Genomic DNA, 19,131 nt, shown 5'->3' on the forward strand with positions numbered 1-19,131 from the left:
GGATTCCTCTGACTGGATGTGCCCCAGGCATCCTTCTCACTACGGGGGTGCAATCCGTCAGTCGGGTTTGCACGTGTATGGTTGGGTCCCAGCCGCACTTAACCATCCCCTTCCTTCCACGGTGTATCTTCAAACTGTGAGAACTGGGTCCCTCACAATGCTGAGAGACACCATCTCAGAATGACCGAGCCTGACCACCTCCTCGTCCCTCACCCCGCCCCCCACCGCCCCCATTCTTCCGTAGAGACTGCAGCCCTGAGTGTGAGAGTGCCGGGCCCCCTTCACGCGTGGAAGGGCCCGGGGGCACCTCGCGAGCTGGGTGCACGCTCGCAGGTAGCTGTCCCTAGCTCAGGTGGTGCTGATCTGCGCGCGCTCCCGGTCAGGGAGTGGGCGTGGCTACGCACGTCTCAGCCCTGATGCCTGTCTCGCTCCCCTTCCTCATCTCCAGCCTCTCTGCGCGTGCGTGGCTCTGCTAGCGCTCTCGCGCCCCTTCCCCGGTGCAGCTGCCCGTGCCATCTTCACACTCCCCCCTCCCAGGCTGTGCACGTGGAAGAAGGACACGCGCTCTAGTACCAAACGGTGCAAGAGGAGGCGGCGTGGGATCGGGAGAGGAGCATCTGCAGCAAGGAGCGGATGGTGAGTGGGTGGGGGTGCATGTGGGGGGGCTCCTGGGTGGATAGAGAGGCGTGTGTTTAAAGGGTGTCTGGGCAAAGATGGCGAGAAACGGGATTGCTGTGGCGTGTGAGGCACCTGGAAAGGGGCCCTGGGTCTTGTGCACCGGGGAAGATCGGGTGATCGAGGTTAGCCTCAGGGTGACGGAGGGAGCCCTGAGATGGCGAGCACTCGACCCTGGTTTGGGGCGAATAGGGAAACCTGCCGTGCAGAGAGCTAGTAGCCTTGGGCTGGAGAGGTGCGTGATCCTCGGGTGGAGGCAAAAGGGAACCCCATTTGGAGAGAAACTACGAGGTAGAGCGGGATGGAAAGCCCTGAGATGGAGAGCATGGGGTACTCCCTGCTACAACGAGAGAGCTGACCCCTGAGTATGGAGGGAGAGGGCTGGTCCTTGTGAAGGGGGTCGGGATGGAGAGCGAGAGAGGGTGCAGCACATGTGAATGGGGGGAGAGCCCCCAGTTCGGGGTGGGGCTGCTTGAGAGGGTGATGGAGAGGGATCCTCATGTTGAGCGTGGGGTAACCCCGAAATGGAGAAAGGGGGAAGCCCCTGCAGGAGAACGATGGCGTGAGGGATCCCAGGGGCGGAGAGAGAGGACAGAACCCTAATGGCAGGGTGCAGAAGAATGCCCTCCCTCCAACCCCACCCCCACACACACACAAGATAGTGAAAGAAGGGGTCGGAAGAGGGTTGCTTTCTTGTAGTTAAAGAAAACGCTTGCATGGGGGCGGGGCGCTGGGGTAAAGGTAAAGATTCATACTAAGGTGAAGCGGCGGGTTCCCGTGGTGGAGTGAGAAAGGGGGCCCGTGGTGTTGAGACTAGGGCATCCTTGAGTTGGAGACAGAAGGGGACCCCGGGTTTTTGGGGTGGGGAGATAGAGAGGGAAGGGCCCCGGGGTTGAGGATGGATTGTGTGGGAATTTCGGGCTCTGGGGTGGGTGGAGAGTGGAGAAACCTAGAGCGACAGAGCGGGGGACTTGCAGAAGGAGAGGGCGGATCCTGGAGTGTGAGGGTGCGGCGGGCCCCAGTGGAGCTATAGCACCCACTTGGGTAGAGGAGCATAGACACCACGGATGGAGAGCTTGTATACCTTGGGTTTAGAGCCGGATGTGTTTGCTCTTTGGGTGGGCAGCTCTTAGTTCGCGGGCGGAAAGTCCGGGGGCTTTGAAGCTGGGAACGGGGGTCCCGGTGTATAGGCAGGGTGCGAGTTATACGTCCCCTGGGCAGGAAGTCGGACCCTGGTAGAGTCTCGTATGCTCGGGCATGTGGCGGGGAGGGGGTGGGGGTGCAAGAATCTCGCAGGATGAGGGGGGCTTGCCGGATGGGAGCAATGCCAGGAGGTGGGGTGGAATCTGGGGTCCTGATTCACAGAGCGCTTTCCCATAGAACCGTGCCCGTGTAAAACGCATCTGTGAATCGGGCCCTGGGAGCCCACGGACTGCGCTGCAGGAGAGCCCCTCGATGCGCTGTGCACGTCTCTGGGTGCTTTCATTATCCCGGCGCATTCCAGTTTCCTTTCTGCGGGGGTTCTCACGTTGTTGACTTGACATACGGTAGCTGTTAAGTTTGTTCAGTGTCTGCCTGGTCGGGGGTTGGGGGTCACTGTCGGGCCGAGATGTGAGAACAGTTCATGCATTGTATACACATGTAACGTTTTTCTGTGTCCAGCTGGCGAGTTAGGATTATCACACATCACAAACAAGCATTGGCAAAGCCAATAGTTTTGGCGTTTACTGTTGTTCTTTGCATTTTGTATGTATTTATTGTCTGCTTGTTATAGGCACTAGGGTGCAAGGAGGAGAGTGCAACGCTTCAAAGGAGTGTGATAAGGGGAGCAGGTGTGCAAGAGAATGAGAAAGAAAGAGAATAGAGCAAGGGAGGAAGAAATTGAGAGAGGGTGCCATTGATGATGAGCAAGAGGAAATATGAGCGAGTCAAATGGAGCATGAGAGGGTAAGACATAAAGCGACAGTGTGACAGGAAGGAGGAGAGGGGTAGAGGGTGGGTGGGTTGTAGAGAGTTGAGTGGGGTTGGTTGGAGTAGAGAGAGTGGATGTAGAGAGTGGAGGTAGGGTGTGTGGGGGTAGAGAGAGTGGGGTCGGGTGTGTGGAGGTAGGGGTAGGGTGGGCGTACAAACAATGGAGGTAGGGTGGGGTAGTTTAGGGTGGGGGTAGAGAGAGTGGAGGCAGGGTGGGGAATATGCGGTATAGAGAGAGGAGGTAGAGAGGGGCTTGGGTGGGTTAGGGTAGAATAGACAGTGTGTGGTTAGGGTGTGGATTGTGTGGGTGAGGGTAGAGTGGGTGGGGGTGGTTGATGGAAGTTGGTTGGGGTAAAAAAACATGAACAAAGGAGTATCGGAGGACTTGTGAAAGCAGGTGAGAGAGAAGGATGTGGCATGATGCCAGAGTCAGTGGAACTAAATAAGTTTTTTGTGGCCCTTCTAGGTACCGAGGCCAAAAAGGCAGGCTATTCCATGCTCAACCCAGCAGGACTTTTGATGTAGCCCCTATGAGTCGGACCGTTCTTCACCTGTTGGCTCAGACTCAGCACACAGAAGCCCTTAGGAATCTGTTGCGAGATGAGAGCAGCTGCAAAGGAGAGGTCGGAGAGGGCTTTGGCAAACAGAGTAGTACATTTGTTGAGGTATTCTGGACTAAAGGGATGTGTGTTCCACCTGCTCTGGGATATCTGGTTTAAAGGTTTTAAAATGTTGCACAAAATAAGCGCTCTGCCATCCTGCATTCTCAGCAGAGTTTCTCAGTTCATTGGCTCTGAGTGTGTGTTACGGATCTGCATTAGGACCGCTGATATCTTCCCACAACAGCAATGATGGATTCCCAACAGATAACAGCATTTCATGGGTCTCATTCGTTCCAATGCAAATGCATGCAGCAAGTCTAGGAGCAAAACACTAACAACGAGTTGGAGGATCTGGTCTATCCACAGCAGAAGCTTGGGGGCAGAGCATGCACTCTGCACGTCACCACTGGCTCCGTCTCTGGCCCCCAGTTCCTGACACAAAGCTTGACGGCTTCAAATACGTGCAGATGGGCATTAGTTTGTCAAACACAATCAGAGCTGGTGGCAGCATCGTTAAAGCCAAGCCAACGCTGGCTCTGAATTTGTTTCACTAACGTTGCAACATTAATTAAGTAAAATCAGAGCTGGGATCGGGAAAGCCAGGCCGCCGCCGCCGACTCTGAATTAGTTTCACTAACATTGCAAATATGTGCCAGTGGCGGGTTAACATTAATCCGCTGCCGGCACGGATTTCAAATGTTAGTAAAACAAATTCCAAGTTGGCTGCGACATCGGAAAAGCCAAGTCGTCGCCGACATTCAATTAATTTCACAAATGTTGCAAATATGTGCCGGCAGCGACTTGATGTTGTTAAGCTGCTGCCGGGACAGATTTGCAACGTTAGTAAAAGAGTCCACATCGGCGGTAGCATCAGGAAAGCCAAGCTGCATCCGAGATTAAATTCATTTCACTAACATTGCAAATATGTGCCGGCGTTGGGTTAACAAAATTAATTCACCACCTGCACCGATTTTAATGTTAGTACAACAAATTCAAGGACATTAGAAAAACAAATTGCGTGCCGGCGATGGCTTAGTAACATTAGGCAAACCAAGCCGCAGCCAGCATTACATTAAAGCACAAAAGCACAGTAAGCAAAATAAAATAAAGGCTTTCAGCTCTCTTCAAATGTAGAAAGGAAATGGCTGAAATAAAATGGCTCACTTGTACAAACAAACCCACAAGCACATCCAATCACATCATTAGCTGCACAGCCAATCAGGTGCTCCTTACATCAAAAATACTGAACCAATCCCCCACAAGTCACTAGAGGTACATTTTCAGAGCCATTTGAAACCAAAACCAAACTATTACAGTACCTTGTTTATTTTTTTAATAAAAATACTGTGAAATGTGTAGCATAACTTGAACACTGCAGTAAATATTTTTTAAATTTTTTTTAACAAATGCATATGATACAAAAAAGAGAGAAAAAAAGAAAAGAAAAACATATGTTAAATGAAGTTTCCACTAGAGAAAACGAATTAAACACATATACCCATGGTTCAATACCATTAAAACAGTTGTTCCTATTTATAAATCATATTGATTACAGTATAATACCAACATCCTACATATTTCATCGATAGAACATAGTACAATAAGCAATACACAATAAACAATAAACAAAAATCCTAAACCAATATGTTAATACACAGATAAAATAAAGTAGCAGTTAAATTCATCTCAACCTATAATTAATCGACTGCATTCATAGCACCTAGCAACTATCTAATTCTTTACATGTTTAATGTAATGGGATTGAATTCCAACTTTGTCATACATAACTTATTAGAAAGAGAAAACTTTCAAAAATTAATTCCAATTTACTCTAATTCTTTTTTTTTTATAAACGACAAGACTCTAAGCTTCGAAACCATGGAATCCCCATGTAACATGGACAACCAGACCAAGGGGGTCATTGCGACCTGGGCGGTAAGGGATACCGGGCACTGGTAAGGAGACCGGTGCTGGTAATCCCTTACCGCCCTATTCAAAGGTCCCTTGGTGAGGACCGTAACGAACATGTGGTCTGACCACACGTCCCTTACGGGTCCCGCTAAGGAACCAGGGTACTAATAACGGGCTTGCAAGAGCAAGCCCATTATTAGCGCCCTCCCCATTCCCATTGAGCCCTATCGGGGCTCAATGGGAATGGGGAAAGGTTTGTTCAATGGGGACTTACCGGTCCTGCCAGGGTCGGACTGCACCGGTAAGTCCCCATTGAACAACACCGGTGCCGGACCCATTATTGGAGGCAGTCATGGCGCAAATAGCGGCATGACTACCACCAATCTCGGAATGAGGCCCCCAAATCTCTTGGGACTGTGTATTGGTGACAAACAAACCAAAGTATTGCAGTCTAATGGTCAGTAAAGCAGGGCATACCAATAACAAATGGAATAAGGATTCTATGTCCTCAGTAGTATTGCAAAATCTACACAGGGCATTCATATCTTCAAATTGCTTCCTTCTAAGTAATATTTCCTTCGTTCTTACAACATTAAAGCGAAACCACATTATGTTGTTTCTCACCCCTTGACTGGGATATTTCTTTAGATAATGTTCCATGTCAGGATACTATTTTTGGGGCGAAATCACTTGAGAATACAATTTTAAGTCTCCGGCTTCATTTTTATTTGAATACCAGTCATTACCTATAATTAGGTTTTTTACCTTCATGTGATTGTCCATAAGTGTTTTCATTGAAGCTCCCGAATTGTAGGGGATTGATGCCCCTTCTAGGCGTAGATCTTTTACAAAACCTTCAGTCAAACCCTCCCCTAAAAGACTGTATCGACTTCCCTTTGGGCTAGTTTCACATTTTCTCAAAAGAGCCAGTCTTTTCCATTGCATTATACTAGACATAGATTGTAAACCGATTTCCTATTTTATTACTTGCATAGGAACACACTTTGGCAAATGGAATAAGACCACTTTCCACCCACACAAGGCTCTCCACTACTTTCAGCTCTGGGAGTATCCATGAAGGAAAACATTCCAGACCATAGAATATTCTGGGCAAACCTTTCATTCTATAGAAGTCCCTACATGGAATCATGGAGATTTTCCCAAATTTCCGATCAATCTGTCTCATTTGTCTGGCCATGGCCACTGCTCTTATTTTAAGATAATTAGGGTATAAAATCTTGGAATGTTCTGCTAAAATGAGGTATCCTAGTTATTGCATATTTTCTTTTAAAGGCAGCACCCTGTTCTCCCATTTCCGGCAGAACCTCCTTAGCAAATTTCAAGATGATCGTTTTGGACGGAAGAATTTTTTTTTTATTTCTTCTTTTTTTAAAAAAAAAAACATTTTATTGTTTCTCTTTTATACAACAAACAACGAAACACCAACAAACATCACCCTATAACTGGCACAGCGTGGTGGAATCTATGCTCTATCGATCATCTTCTTAGCACACTGGTTTGGTTCCTTTCATGTCCCCATCATTTCCTCCCCCTTTTTTTTTGTCCATATCCTTCTTAACAGGCCCCTCTCGGCTTATCCACTGCCTGTGACTCCCCAACCCTCGGAGAGTCCTCTTGCACCCGACAGCCAGCCTTTTAATCTTCCTCCTTCGAGCCCGCTAGGGTCCGTTGTTCCATGCCCTTCTGTGCTTTCGAACAGATCTAGGATGAGGGAATGCCATGCAAGTGCCGTGGCCCCACTTTCTCCCTCTGCAGCGCTCTGGTCCACACTGACGTTTCGGCTATTGTCCATTTCTTCAGGTCCCCCCACCACATTTCTATTGATGGCCCCGCACTTGTGTTCCATGCCATTGATATGCAGCGCTTAGCCACTATACACATTAAATCCTTCATTTTCGCTATGTGTGTGCTCTGTCTTTCACACCTCGGGAACAGCCCCAGTAGGTATGACTCTGGTGACCATACTTGCATCTCTATCCCTCCCGCCGCCGCTCTGTCTTTAACAGTGTCTAGGAAGTTGGTTATTACCGTGCAGGACCAGAACATGTGCAGCAGATCCGCCTTCTCTGCCGCGCAGCGTGGGCAGCTGAGTGTTTGCTTGCTTCCTATGCTTGACATTCTATTGGGCGTGAGGTATACCCTATCCATGAGATAGAGCTGCATTTGCTTGAATCTCGCATTACTAGAGACTGTCTTTGCATAGACTGTCGGAGAGCCCTGCACCATTCCTCATCTGTGAAGGTTTTTTGGAGTTCCTACTCCCATCTGGCCCTCACTTGTAGCTCCCTCACATTGTTGCATCCTCCACTTCTTCTTGATCCTGCGGATCATACTTTTATATAGCAAGAATTGTCCACTGTGTACGTTCTGCTCTTCCCTCAGGGTCTGGAAGTCCACCCATTGTCCATCTTTCCATAAATCCCCGATCCGGTTTAATCCCTTATTTTCCCACGGTATGTTACCAGGGACTGCGTGCGGGTATCGACCAGTCCCTCAAGGGGGATTTGCCTGGAGCAGGAGTCTCCTGTTCCATGTGCTTTCCACGCCCTCTTCCGTAGGGTCAGGCCCAGGTTTGATCATGTTGGGAAGCGGTTTGGTGAAAGAGTCATCGATCCATAGGAGCTCCCTCAGGTAGTTTTGTCTTATTGCCGGCTGAAAAAGTAGTGTGTCTATGGATGTGTCATCTCCCAGCCATCTTACCACAAATTGGAGTTGTCACGCCAGATAGTAACGTTCAAAGTCTGGTAGTCTGATCCCCCCATTCATAATCCCTCTGTAAGGTGTGCAGCACCACCGTGTTCCTCCCTCTGCCCCACAGAAATTCCACTGCCATTGTGTGAGTTGTGGAGTTGTTTGAAGAAGGACCCCGGGATGTAGTGTGGGATATTAGTAAAGTAATATAGAAAGCAGGTCAGCACCGCCATCTTCATTAGAGCCGCTCTCCCTATCATTGCCAGTGGAAGCGTCTTCCAGAACTTCATTGCTTTCCCTAATTTGTCCAGGGCCGCTTGTGTGTTAGCTGCATGTGTCGCTGTAGTGTCATGATATATGTACACTCCTAGATAGCGGAAGGTGACTGGCATCCATGTGAGTGCTAAGTCAGGCAACTGGTCAGGGCTAGTCCTTTTCAGGTCCGGTAGGGGGTACAATGAGGATTTCTCCTTGTTGATTGTGATCCTGATAATCTAGCGAATGCCCCTATGGCTTCTAACGGGTCTGGCAAGTGTTCCATCGGGTTTCCGACATACGGAAGCATATCGTCTGCATATATTGAGATTCAGTGTGCCGCCACATCTATCTCTATGCCGGCATCCTTGTACTCCTCCCAAAGGAAAGCCGCAAAAGGTTCCAAGGCCAATATGTATAGCATCGGGGATAATGGACATCCCTGCTTTGTACCCCTACCAATTTCCCATCCCTTCGAAATGTCTCAGCCTATTTTCACCCTTTTCCCTGGGATCCTTATAATGGAGTCTTACCGATTGGAGATATCCTGCGCCTATCCCGAAGTGGGTGAGCACACTCAGGAGCCAGTCCCAGCTAACAGAATCAAATGTCTTTATAGCATCAAGTGACACCACTGCACACTCTCCCTGTCTTTGGTTCATACTGTCTACTACATGGTGTTGTCTATGCAGATTTCATGTTGTATTCCTCCCCGGTACATACCCCGTTTGATCTGGGTGCACCAGCGTAGCTATGACTCATTTGAGTCGGTTCGCCAGTGCTGCTGTCAGGATCTTGGAATCCTGGTTTATCAAGGAGCTCGGTCTGTAGGAGCCACAATCGAGAGGTGGTTTCCCTGGTTTCAATATGGGCATTATGACCGATTCCGACAAGCTCTGTGGCAACCACCCTCTCTCGTATGCCTCTTCGTACATCTCTAGCAATCGCAGGGCCAGGGTGTCTTTATATTTTTTACAGAATTCCCCGGGTAGCCCGTCGGGTCCCGGGGATTAGCCTGTTGGGAGATCAGCTATTACGGCTGTCAGCTCCTCTACCGTGAGGGGTGCCTTCAGTATCTGCGCCTGCTCCTCCGTTAACTTGGGAAGGCCAATACCCTCCAGGGCTTCAGCTATGTCACCAGCCTCTGCCTCCTGGTTCCGGTAGTATAACCTTTCGTAGAACCTGGAAAATACCTAATTTATCCCTTCCTGGGTCCTCACTTCCTTTGATAGCGTTTATTGGGTCATGTCTGCTCTCCTTCCTGGTTAGCCAGGCCAAGAGCCTACTGGGTTTATCTCCCTCCGTGTATAATCCCTGTGCGTACTTCCCATAATCTAGTCTTCCCAACTTCTCCCAAATGGCACTGCACTGCAGCCGCAGTGAGCTTCCCGGGTTCCTCTCCCTCCAAGGCAGCCATGCCTCTGCACTTTCTATCTCCATTTCTATTTGCCCCAGCTCTGCCAGAATGCTTCCCCTGAGTCCTCCCACCTTCCCAATCCCCGCTTCCCTGACCACCACTTTGAAGGCTTCCCAAACCGTCCCAGTACTGTCCACACTCCCCATGTTATGGTGAAAGCAGTCATCTATCGTTCCTCTCATGTGCTCTTGGAACTCCCCGTCCATTAACGCCTCCACCCTCAGTCGCCATGTGGGTATGGGGGCCCCCCTGTATGTGTATGTCCAAGATGCTACCAGCATGGTGTGGTCAGACAGCGTTCGTGCCTTGATATGTATCGCTGTGAATTCCCAGAGAGACTTCCGGCCCGTAAATAGGTAGTTTATACAGGTGTATGTACCATGTGGAGTGCTATAATGTGTGTAACCCCTGGTATTGGCATGTACCTTCCTCCAGACGTCTTCCAGTTCCAGTTGGTCTAGGGTCTTCTGCAGAGCTCTGGCAGATGGTGCTGGCTTTCTGTGCTTAATATCAGATCTGTTGGACGGATTCATTTTTAAGTAGAGCTTGACCAAATATTGGCCAAAAGCATTAATCAGTCTCTGTAACCCTATCGGCATACAGTGAATCAGCACAAAATTATCTGCTTATGCAGAACCCAATTGATTTTTATAGATCCAATTTTTGGTGATGCAAAAGTGACTTGATCTAAAGCTTTACCTGCATCAGCAACAATAAATGTGTTTAGCAAATGTGCCACTGCTAACTCATCCTAGTATATAGCTGCATTTAGCCTGTCTGAAAAAATTGTACAGCAAACTTGCCACTGCCAACCTATTTTAGCCCATAGGTGCTTAGTCGCCGAACGCTATATGCATGATTGTAGTTACTACTTTTCTGTCACTGCCTAGATCTGCACCTCTAGCCCTCCAAAGGACTCAATAGTTTATTAGCATTATTATTTGCCCAGACCCCTCTCCATAGGTGTTGCCTTTTAGCTACCCTACGGATAGTAGGCGCCTAGCCCTCTAAACTCAATTAAACCATGCCAGGCTGGTTATTACTTATGATGTTTCCCTTTTGTATTGTACCACATGATTTTCCTTGGCTCCCACTTCATTACCCATGATAATGGCCTCTCTAGAGCAGCATGCAACCGCCATCACCCCATTCCCTGTCCCACGCCCTTCCTACCACTTACCAACCCTTTTCCCCAGTATCACCACCAGATGAACATTCAAACAGATTATATAGCGACCCAAAATCCACAAATTGCCAGCAAACCGCCCTCATCCATTCCCAATAAATTGCCTAAAACGACCTATCTGGTCCTTAGTGCATTCAGACGCACCAGACTTGGATCACGGACCTACACCATTCCTTGGTGTCCGATCAGGAACTTCACCAAAGCTAAGCAAATAAAACAGATCCCATTGCAAGGTCTCATTAGAACCCAAAGACTCAGATCCCGATTCATAAACCGCCCTAGCACACATGCCTCTGCCACCATAGGAAGCGCACCACTACCAGCGACCCAAACTAAATCCGCCAAAAGGATCACCACAACCAAACAACAAACCATTGTCGCAGGGGCCACCAACAAATGCCCTTCTCCTTTAGCCCAAGCGCCACCTCTTCCTATGCACCCCTAAGCAGCCCTCATTAATGCACGCTCCATAGCTGCTCATGCCACAGAGATACAGGACTACATTACTGAGCAACAACTCGACCTACTTATAGTGACTGAAACCTGGCTCCTCCAAGCCTCCGGACCTTCATTTTCTATTGCCGATCCTCCGGATTACACCATCCTTAGGATGGACAGAATGAAGTCAGTAGGTGGGGGAGTAGCTATTATTTCTAAAACCCATCTCGAAATAAGAGCCTGCCCCATAGAGAACCCAGACGGGTACGAAGTCCTGCTAGCCAAACTAGCTATGAACCACAAGACTACTATAAACATAATAACCATCTACAGAGCGCCTAATACTAAATCCCAGCCAGAATTAGACATACCCTTACTACTAACGTCACTCATTAAACCTAACACAAAATGTATAATCCTTGGGGATTTGAACCTTGGATTTAATGATACCCAAGACCATAAAGCAGAAGCACTACACAGTGCACTCAAAGACATGGCATTCACACAACTCGTGAACGCCCCTACCCATAAAAAAGGGAGAATACTAGGTTGGATACTACCACTCAATACCACAGTATTCATAGATTCCATTAACATAGTACCCTGTTCAGACCATCACAGTATAAACCTTTCTGTTCTGTGCAATGAACCAGACCTACCTAAAATTATCATAGTGGAATCTTACGTAACTAGAAATATCTGTAAACTCTCAGCAGAAAGCCTCAACCCATTGTTAGCTAGCACCCTCAATGACAAAAGGATCAATAATGAGAACCCCTGTGCCCTGGCCGACACTTACCATAAATGCCTCACCAATACAATAGATACCCTAGCACCTTGTGTCAATAAAACCAAACGTAAGGGCAAAAAATCCTCCTTCTGGTTTAATGAGGAATTAGTTTCTCTTAGACGGATTAAACGATCGCTTGAACACCGGCTAAATAAAACCCACACCTTAGATGCCATGGAAGCATTCAACACTGCAAATAAAACGTATAAAGCCATCATTGCTCATAAAGCAGATGCCCTTAATACCAGAATCAGATATGCCTCCTCTGACACAAAAGAGTTATTCACCATACTCAAGGAGTTGGAGAATCCTATCCCTATCATTAACCCGGTCCAACCAAGTAAAGAATGGTGTACTACCATTCAAGATGCTCTTGCCACTAAAATCAAACTATTACAAAATATAAGTATCTCCAAAAGAAATCTCCTATCCGATAAACACCCCACGTCTAACCAAATCACCAAGCACATAGGAGACACTGCTCCTTCCTTCAATTTCACCCCGTTTCCCAAGATGTAGTACATAGTACTATAACTAAACCGAAAGCATCAAACTGTAAAGGAGACAACTTCCCAGCACACCTAGTTAAACTATGCGCCCCTACCTTCACACCCATAATTACTAATTTTGTGAATGCCTCTTTCAATTCCAATCTGGTCCCAGTCAGCATTAAAGCGGCATGGGTCACCTCACTACTAAAAAAGCCCACATTAGATCCACTAGCCCCCACTAATTACCAGGCCATAACGACTGTCCCCTTCCTACTTAAAATCATTGACAAAATAGCTTACAACCAAATACAAACCCAACTTGAACAAAATAACCTACTAGGAGCAAGACAATCTTGCTTCAGGCCCAACCACAGTACTGAGACGGCCCTCATGGACCTGAAAATCCAATTAGACACTATCAGAGACACAGGCAAACTAGCTACCCTTCTGTTATTGGACCTATCAGCAGCATTCGACCTGGTAGACCATGACAAACTATGCGACACCCTAAAAAAAGTCTTTAACTTTTCAAATAACGCCACACTCTGGATCAAATCCTTTTTAACGGACTGAACATCCAGAGTTGCCATCGGAAATTATGCAGCTGACCCTATAGCAGTTCCCATAGAAGTTCCCCAGGGATCCTGTCTCTCCCCTACCCTCTACAATGCATATACTAAACTCCTATTCTCAGCCCTTGACGACATGGGTGTCATCTACACAAACTTTGCAGATGACACCCAGATCCTCATCCCCGTTACAGGTGACTACACCCAAGACACCTATACCATCAATAAAGTATATGCCATAATTGGATGGCCCTAAACAGCCTTTGCCTTAACAATGAGAAAACTGAGGTTCTCATCGTGGGTTCACAAAAAAGAATAAGCACCCTCCATCCCGCCTATTCACATATCAACATTGACGGCACACAGATACCAGTACTCAAACAAGTCAAAACTCTTGGGGTGTGTATATATGGATGCCAACCTCACTATGCACAAACAAATATCAGCCCTCTCCTCCTCTACAGCATACACAGCTAAACTTATTGCACTAAGCCGCCAATTTTTTACTCCCACAAACTGTATTACTTTGGCGAGAGTGCTGATTTTAACGAAACTGGACTATTGCAACATCCTTTTTTTAGGAACATCCAAAACTAACATTAATAAGATACAATTACTACAGAACAAAGCCCTTAGAGCAGCTCTGGGTATAAAGAAATCCGAACATATATCCAACATCAGGAGAGAAAATCACTGGCTGCCAATTGAAGCCAGAATCATTTTCAAAACACTTAGTGTCGTTCATAAATGCATCACAAACAAAGTGCCTAGCTACCTCAACAATACCATCAAGAAAAAAATCTCCTGTAGGACACTTTGATCCAATAAACTGGCTCTCTTGGAAGTACCACAATACAAATACAGCAGAGCAGGAGGAAGTAGTTTCAAAGTCCTAGCCCCGACTCATTGGAATGTATTACTACTCCGCATCAAAAATGAGGACACCTTACTAGGATTCAAAAAAGCGCTGAAAACTTGACTATTCAACAAATATTAACCTCAGCTATTCCCATTCCACCCTAGCACCAGAATGTCCTGGCCTACCTCGTTTTACAGAACTGAAATACCAAATGCTGATCCCATGGTCCACATGCATGTCCAGTGGTTGCCTTAGACCTGTAACTAGTGTTTTAAAGAACTGTCATGTCACTGTTTGACGGATTGTAACATTGTATAAGAAATCTGATAATATGACTGTAATTGTAACACTGTATAAAAATTGTGATAATATGCCTACAATTTTCGCCGTGATACCTTCGGTTCTGGGCGAGTAATAAATAAATACAGATTAAATAATGTGGGCACCAATATGCACCCCTGTCATAAACCATTGTGTGTTGAAAGACTGGCCGACATCCTCCCATCTGAGTTCAATCACACTTTCATCTTTGAATTTCTATGCAGATGGATAAGAATGCTAAGCAACCCCTTGGAATTCCATAGTCTAGCAGTTTTTTCCATAGTAAGGCTCTATTGACCATGTCAAAAGCCATGGATATGTCCATGGTTGCCACATAAACGGCAGGTAAATCCAATTGCCATACACGCCTCTGAAAGCAGCTAAGCAGAAGGCCACCACAGTCTGTGCCAACATTTCTTCTAAAACCCATTTGCCATTAACATACATGCCAACATTCTGTGATCGAAAATCTGTAGGATTCTTTAAGTTTCAAAAATTGTGATTAGCATAATTGTAACATCACAGGAAATGATGTCACGTGAACTTTGACCTCTTGCCCCTCACCGGAGATGGCCTCACCTGACATATGACCCTACAGAGATCACAGGAAAGGACTGCCTGGTGTGCTCTACGCCAGACCCTCTGACCCATCATGATCAACAAAATTACCAAATGAGTGACATGTGAGCACTGTGGCCAGCTTCTGCCTCCTTAACACAGATATTCCTCTTATACCACATCAATAACAATGATCTAATTCTACATTAATTTGGATTTTTAATCTTACCACTGGAGAGGGAGATGCGGGTGTCAGTATGGTGATGAGGAAGACTAGGAATAGGAGTAATAATGATTACCAGTAAGTAGTCTGAGCATTACCTCTGTGTACCTCTTCCTCGTCACAGTACTTACTTATTGAAGTATACCAAAGGTCCAAGATCAGACCAGCACATACTTGTACTGAAAAGGAATGATCTCCCCCTGCACAGTGGGAGCAGTAGTAGCCCATGGAGAATCACAGGCAACCCCCAAAGAGAAAAAGGGGAGCGTGGAGGGCATCCTTCACAGAGATCAACCGGGAATGGGCCAAAAAGGCAAGTGCTCTAGATAGGCCCAGATCCAGGCCGCTCAACAGTACAAACCAAACCAAGGGACCACCACAGAATCACAGAAGTCCCAGGAAAAGCAGCGAAGGCAGGAGGATTATGGGACATGTTATGTGCTTTGAATCATGAACTGTGAGGGGGTGGCGTTATACAAATAATTGAAAACGGTTCTGTGGAAGCCAAGTGTACCACCTTCAATAAGTACTGTGACCGGGAAGAGGGACGTAGAGGTAATGCTATTTTATATACGGACACTGACTACATACACTAAGAAGCAGACATATTTGCAGGACTCCGCAGAGAAAGGTCTGTGTGTTTTTAGGGGGCCACTGGACGTTGCAGCCTCTTCAAGGGTTATTCATATTTCTCTGTTCACGTAGCGTTTTTGTACAATTTGAAAATGATTATACAACAGTATAATCATTTTCAAATGTATTTTGTTCAGTTTTAATCCCCCCAGCATAGGTAATCTGACAAACCTATTTCACTTCTCACTCAACTCCAGTGCCACTGGAGCTTTCAAATACAACCAATCACACACTTGAGGGAAATATTTGTAAGTGGTCACACTTGAAACTTTTCTTTATAATGTATAATTTGGAGTACACACATGTCTAATTTGGCAGAGTTTCAGTTTTCATGTTTACACAGAACCTACACAGCCAGGCAATGTTCAGTTTGCCACTAACCTCGATACATTGATTTGTGAAATCAGGTTATATCATATATTAAATCAAATGTATTAGTTTACACAATTTAATCGCCTGAATAACATACAATCAGCTGGAAGACTTGTAGCTAAAAGCAGCTGCCAGCAGACATTGGGAAGCATTCAGTGCACCAGGGCTCAACTCGAGTAAATCATCTCTGCATGGAGACATGGAGTGAACAGCACTCAGGTGTCACCTACGCTGATGCTCTGACACTTGCCTGGACTTTGAAGCAGGTGCCTGTCCCTGTCTCACATGAGGTTAGTTCTAGACTGCAGATACTGTCAGCATAAATCACATTTACGGGCCATTAACCCGCTCCCCTCCCCATTGCACATGAATGGATGCTGCTCGCTGGGCTGATGGCTGTGCCTGAGTCACACAGCCAGGCCTGGGAGAGCCATGAATCAGTAGGATCTGCAAACAAAATCTATAGGCGGTAGGACTGCATAAAAAGCAGTAGCCTATTGCCTAAATCTGCAGGGTTGGCAAGTACGCTATAATCCAAAATCTCATTTGAGACACACCAGAGCTCGATATGCTCCAGTAATATGGACGCAAAGGTTTTAGACTCCACATCCATTATGTCCATTGGTCTGACACACCATATCAGAATAAAGTATATGGTTAATCATGGCCCGCAACTCTACATTTTGTTTTAAGATGACATTTGTCAAGTTATTAGGACCACCTGCTTTGGAGGATTTAGACTTAGTAATAATCCTAGCAATGTTATTTATGGATATATCCAGATTCCACTCATACCAAACCACTTCTGGTTCCACTAATGAATTGGCATTGAGTTTATAGATATTCTCGAAATGGAATCCAGTCTTTTTTCGGCGATAGGATTAGTGAGTAACTGATGTTGTTTCACCTCAGTTTGGTTAATCAAATCCCAGAAGTTATGGTTACTATCACCTCTGAGGGATGCCATCATATGTTCCCTATCCTTTTAATAGAGATCAGCATGATAAAACTTAAGCCATTCTTATAGGCTTGTTTGAGCTTCTTAACCTGATCCCTTCTTCTGTCATGCAAACCCCCTATTTTATAGATCTTGCTTACTGTTTTCAAAAGTAGTGCTTTTTGATCTTTCACAACAGGGTCAAAAACATGTGTGCAACTTAGTGATCGTATACCCTTCTTGTTTGTACCCGGATAAAGTGTGGGCAAATAATTCTCAACATGTCCAGAGAAATTCAATAATTTCCCACCTTCACTTCCAGTGTTGCGGAATTGAAGTTGAGCATCATAATATCGCTGAATTTCCTGTTTTACTCCACAGACCATTTTAATCTATTGCCCCTAACATTGACTCCTAGATTCTTCCACATCATATCAGGGTAAGAGGCCTTTAAGTGCCACTTCACTTGGAGGCATAACATTACATGATCACTCAACTTAGTGAGCCTTATCTCAAAATCCTGTATTGTTACAAACAATTGCCGGGACAGGAAGACGTGATATATAATTGAGCTAAAGCCCCTCACGTAGCAAGACTGGGTATCATCCACTACCAATTCAAGCCCCCACCCTTCTTAAAAATTGAGCCACTGGGCTCCATGTATGTTTTTTCTTGTATGATTGGACGTGATCGGCAGATCCATAAGTGAAAGCTCCTGTGGATTGTTAAGCGCCAATTTACAATTATCGTTGAAGTTGCCTGCCAATATGATCAAGCCCCCAGGTGAGTTTATGTGCCAATCTCCAACCATTTTATTTAGATTTTCAAGGGCAATACTTATAGCGTTTTCTGATTTATATGCCGGATTCCAGTATACATTTACAAGAAGTATATCCACTGATCCTGAAACCTGAGTTGCATGAAGAGAAATAAGCAGAATTTCCTCCAGTATCCTACACACACCCTTTTTTATTAAGTTTAGCCCCTGCCTAAACGCAATGGCCAGGCCGCCCCAATTGGTCGTCCCCTCTCCTCCCGCTTTGCACACAAACAGGTTAACTCATAACCATCCAAAATTAGACTTCCAGTTGCCATGTCTCCTGTAAAAAGATTAGCTCATAACGCTTCAAATCCTCACCCAAATGAGAGTGCCTTCTCACATTCTAAGATACAAAACTAATCGATCCTAGGTTTCTAAAGTGGCTGACTCAAAGTCAGAAGCTGTGCAAGAGAAGCTCTCAAAGTTAGCGCTAGCCAGTGCCAGTTAGGGCCCTCTAAAGTGGAATCTTCCTGTTCCACACAAACCCTACTTTCCCGCCCTTCGTTACCTCTTTCTATAGCGATTGAAGTGGGCCCTTTATTCCCGTCCTTGGACAGGATATTAGGCTCTTTAAATATGGTTACGTGGTACCCAAACTTCTGAAGACTACTCGCCTCATTAAGTAGAGGGGATCTAACCAATGGAGAAGGTATGACCAATCTAACATATTCCTATCTCAGCGGATGAATAAAATCAACTCATTTAATATCAGCAGATGTAATCAACCTGAGTTCCGGAATATCCACAAAAAGAGCCAAAATACAAGATCTATGCAAAGATCGAACAGATAATTCAAACTCAGGTCTTCAGGTTATGCTGGATCATGTAACCTAAAGTGTTCATCCCCCTGTCCCCTTTCCTCTTCCGGCCGCATATACCCTGAACCACTTCTCAAACTTTCTTTCTGCTGATAACACTGATCTTTCCCATATATATTCCCTTTATGGCCATCTCGTTGGTCCACCAGTCTTCCTGTTAAGTACCCATCACTTCTCTTTTACCTGGGTCAGCCCGCCTGCAATTACCTGAGTTTAAAATCTTCCTTTCATGGGTCAGAATGTTATTTACCAAGAGTCTCACCTCTGCTTCAGACAACGGTTTAGCATTTGCACCTGTGTTACGCTCTGAGCCAGCTTCCCCCCCAGAACGGGGAATATCAAGTCCCTGTATTGGCAGTTGTTGGTTTGTTCACTCCCCAACCTTGCCGGGGGTTGGAGTCAACCCCATCATCCCCCTGACCAGTAGACCCAGTGCCTTTAGGGTCCTCCTTCATAGCTCCCATCTTTGGGTAACTCATGTTAGGGGCACCGGCATTACTGAAACTGGAAGGATCCTGATTCTTTGAAGATCCTATAGGTTTGTTTCACTCCTTCCATGTTATTTACATAGTT

The 19,131-nt window shown here is 46.2% G+C and overlaps 1 protein-coding gene across 3 annotated transcripts in view; it reads left to right on the plus strand.

The window, feature by feature from the left end:
- The first annotated feature begins 313 nt into the window (after positions 1-313).
- Positions 314-19,131, plus strand: part of LOC138566730 (sodium/calcium exchanger 2-like) — a 1,535,489-nt gene continuing 1,516,671 nt past the window's right edge. The window contains exons 1-2 of one of the 3 annotated variants that reach the window (XM_069644345.1): positions 320-636; positions 3,113-3,311. The gene's annotated coding sequence lies outside the window, so the exon portion shown is untranslated. Of the gene's footprint in view, positions 637-3,112; positions 3,312-19,131 lie in introns of all 3 variants that reach the window. The other 2 variants (XM_069644348.1, XM_069644344.1) reach the window with 2 other exon arrangements.

The sequence above is a fragment of the Ambystoma mexicanum genome, chromosome 2p (genome assembly GCF_040938575.1).
Source record: "Ambystoma mexicanum isolate Mex_15411 chromosome 2p, UKY_AmexF1_1, whole genome shotgun sequence".
Classification (NCBI taxonomy): Eukaryota; Metazoa; Chordata; class Amphibia; order Caudata; family Ambystomatidae; genus Ambystoma; species Ambystoma mexicanum.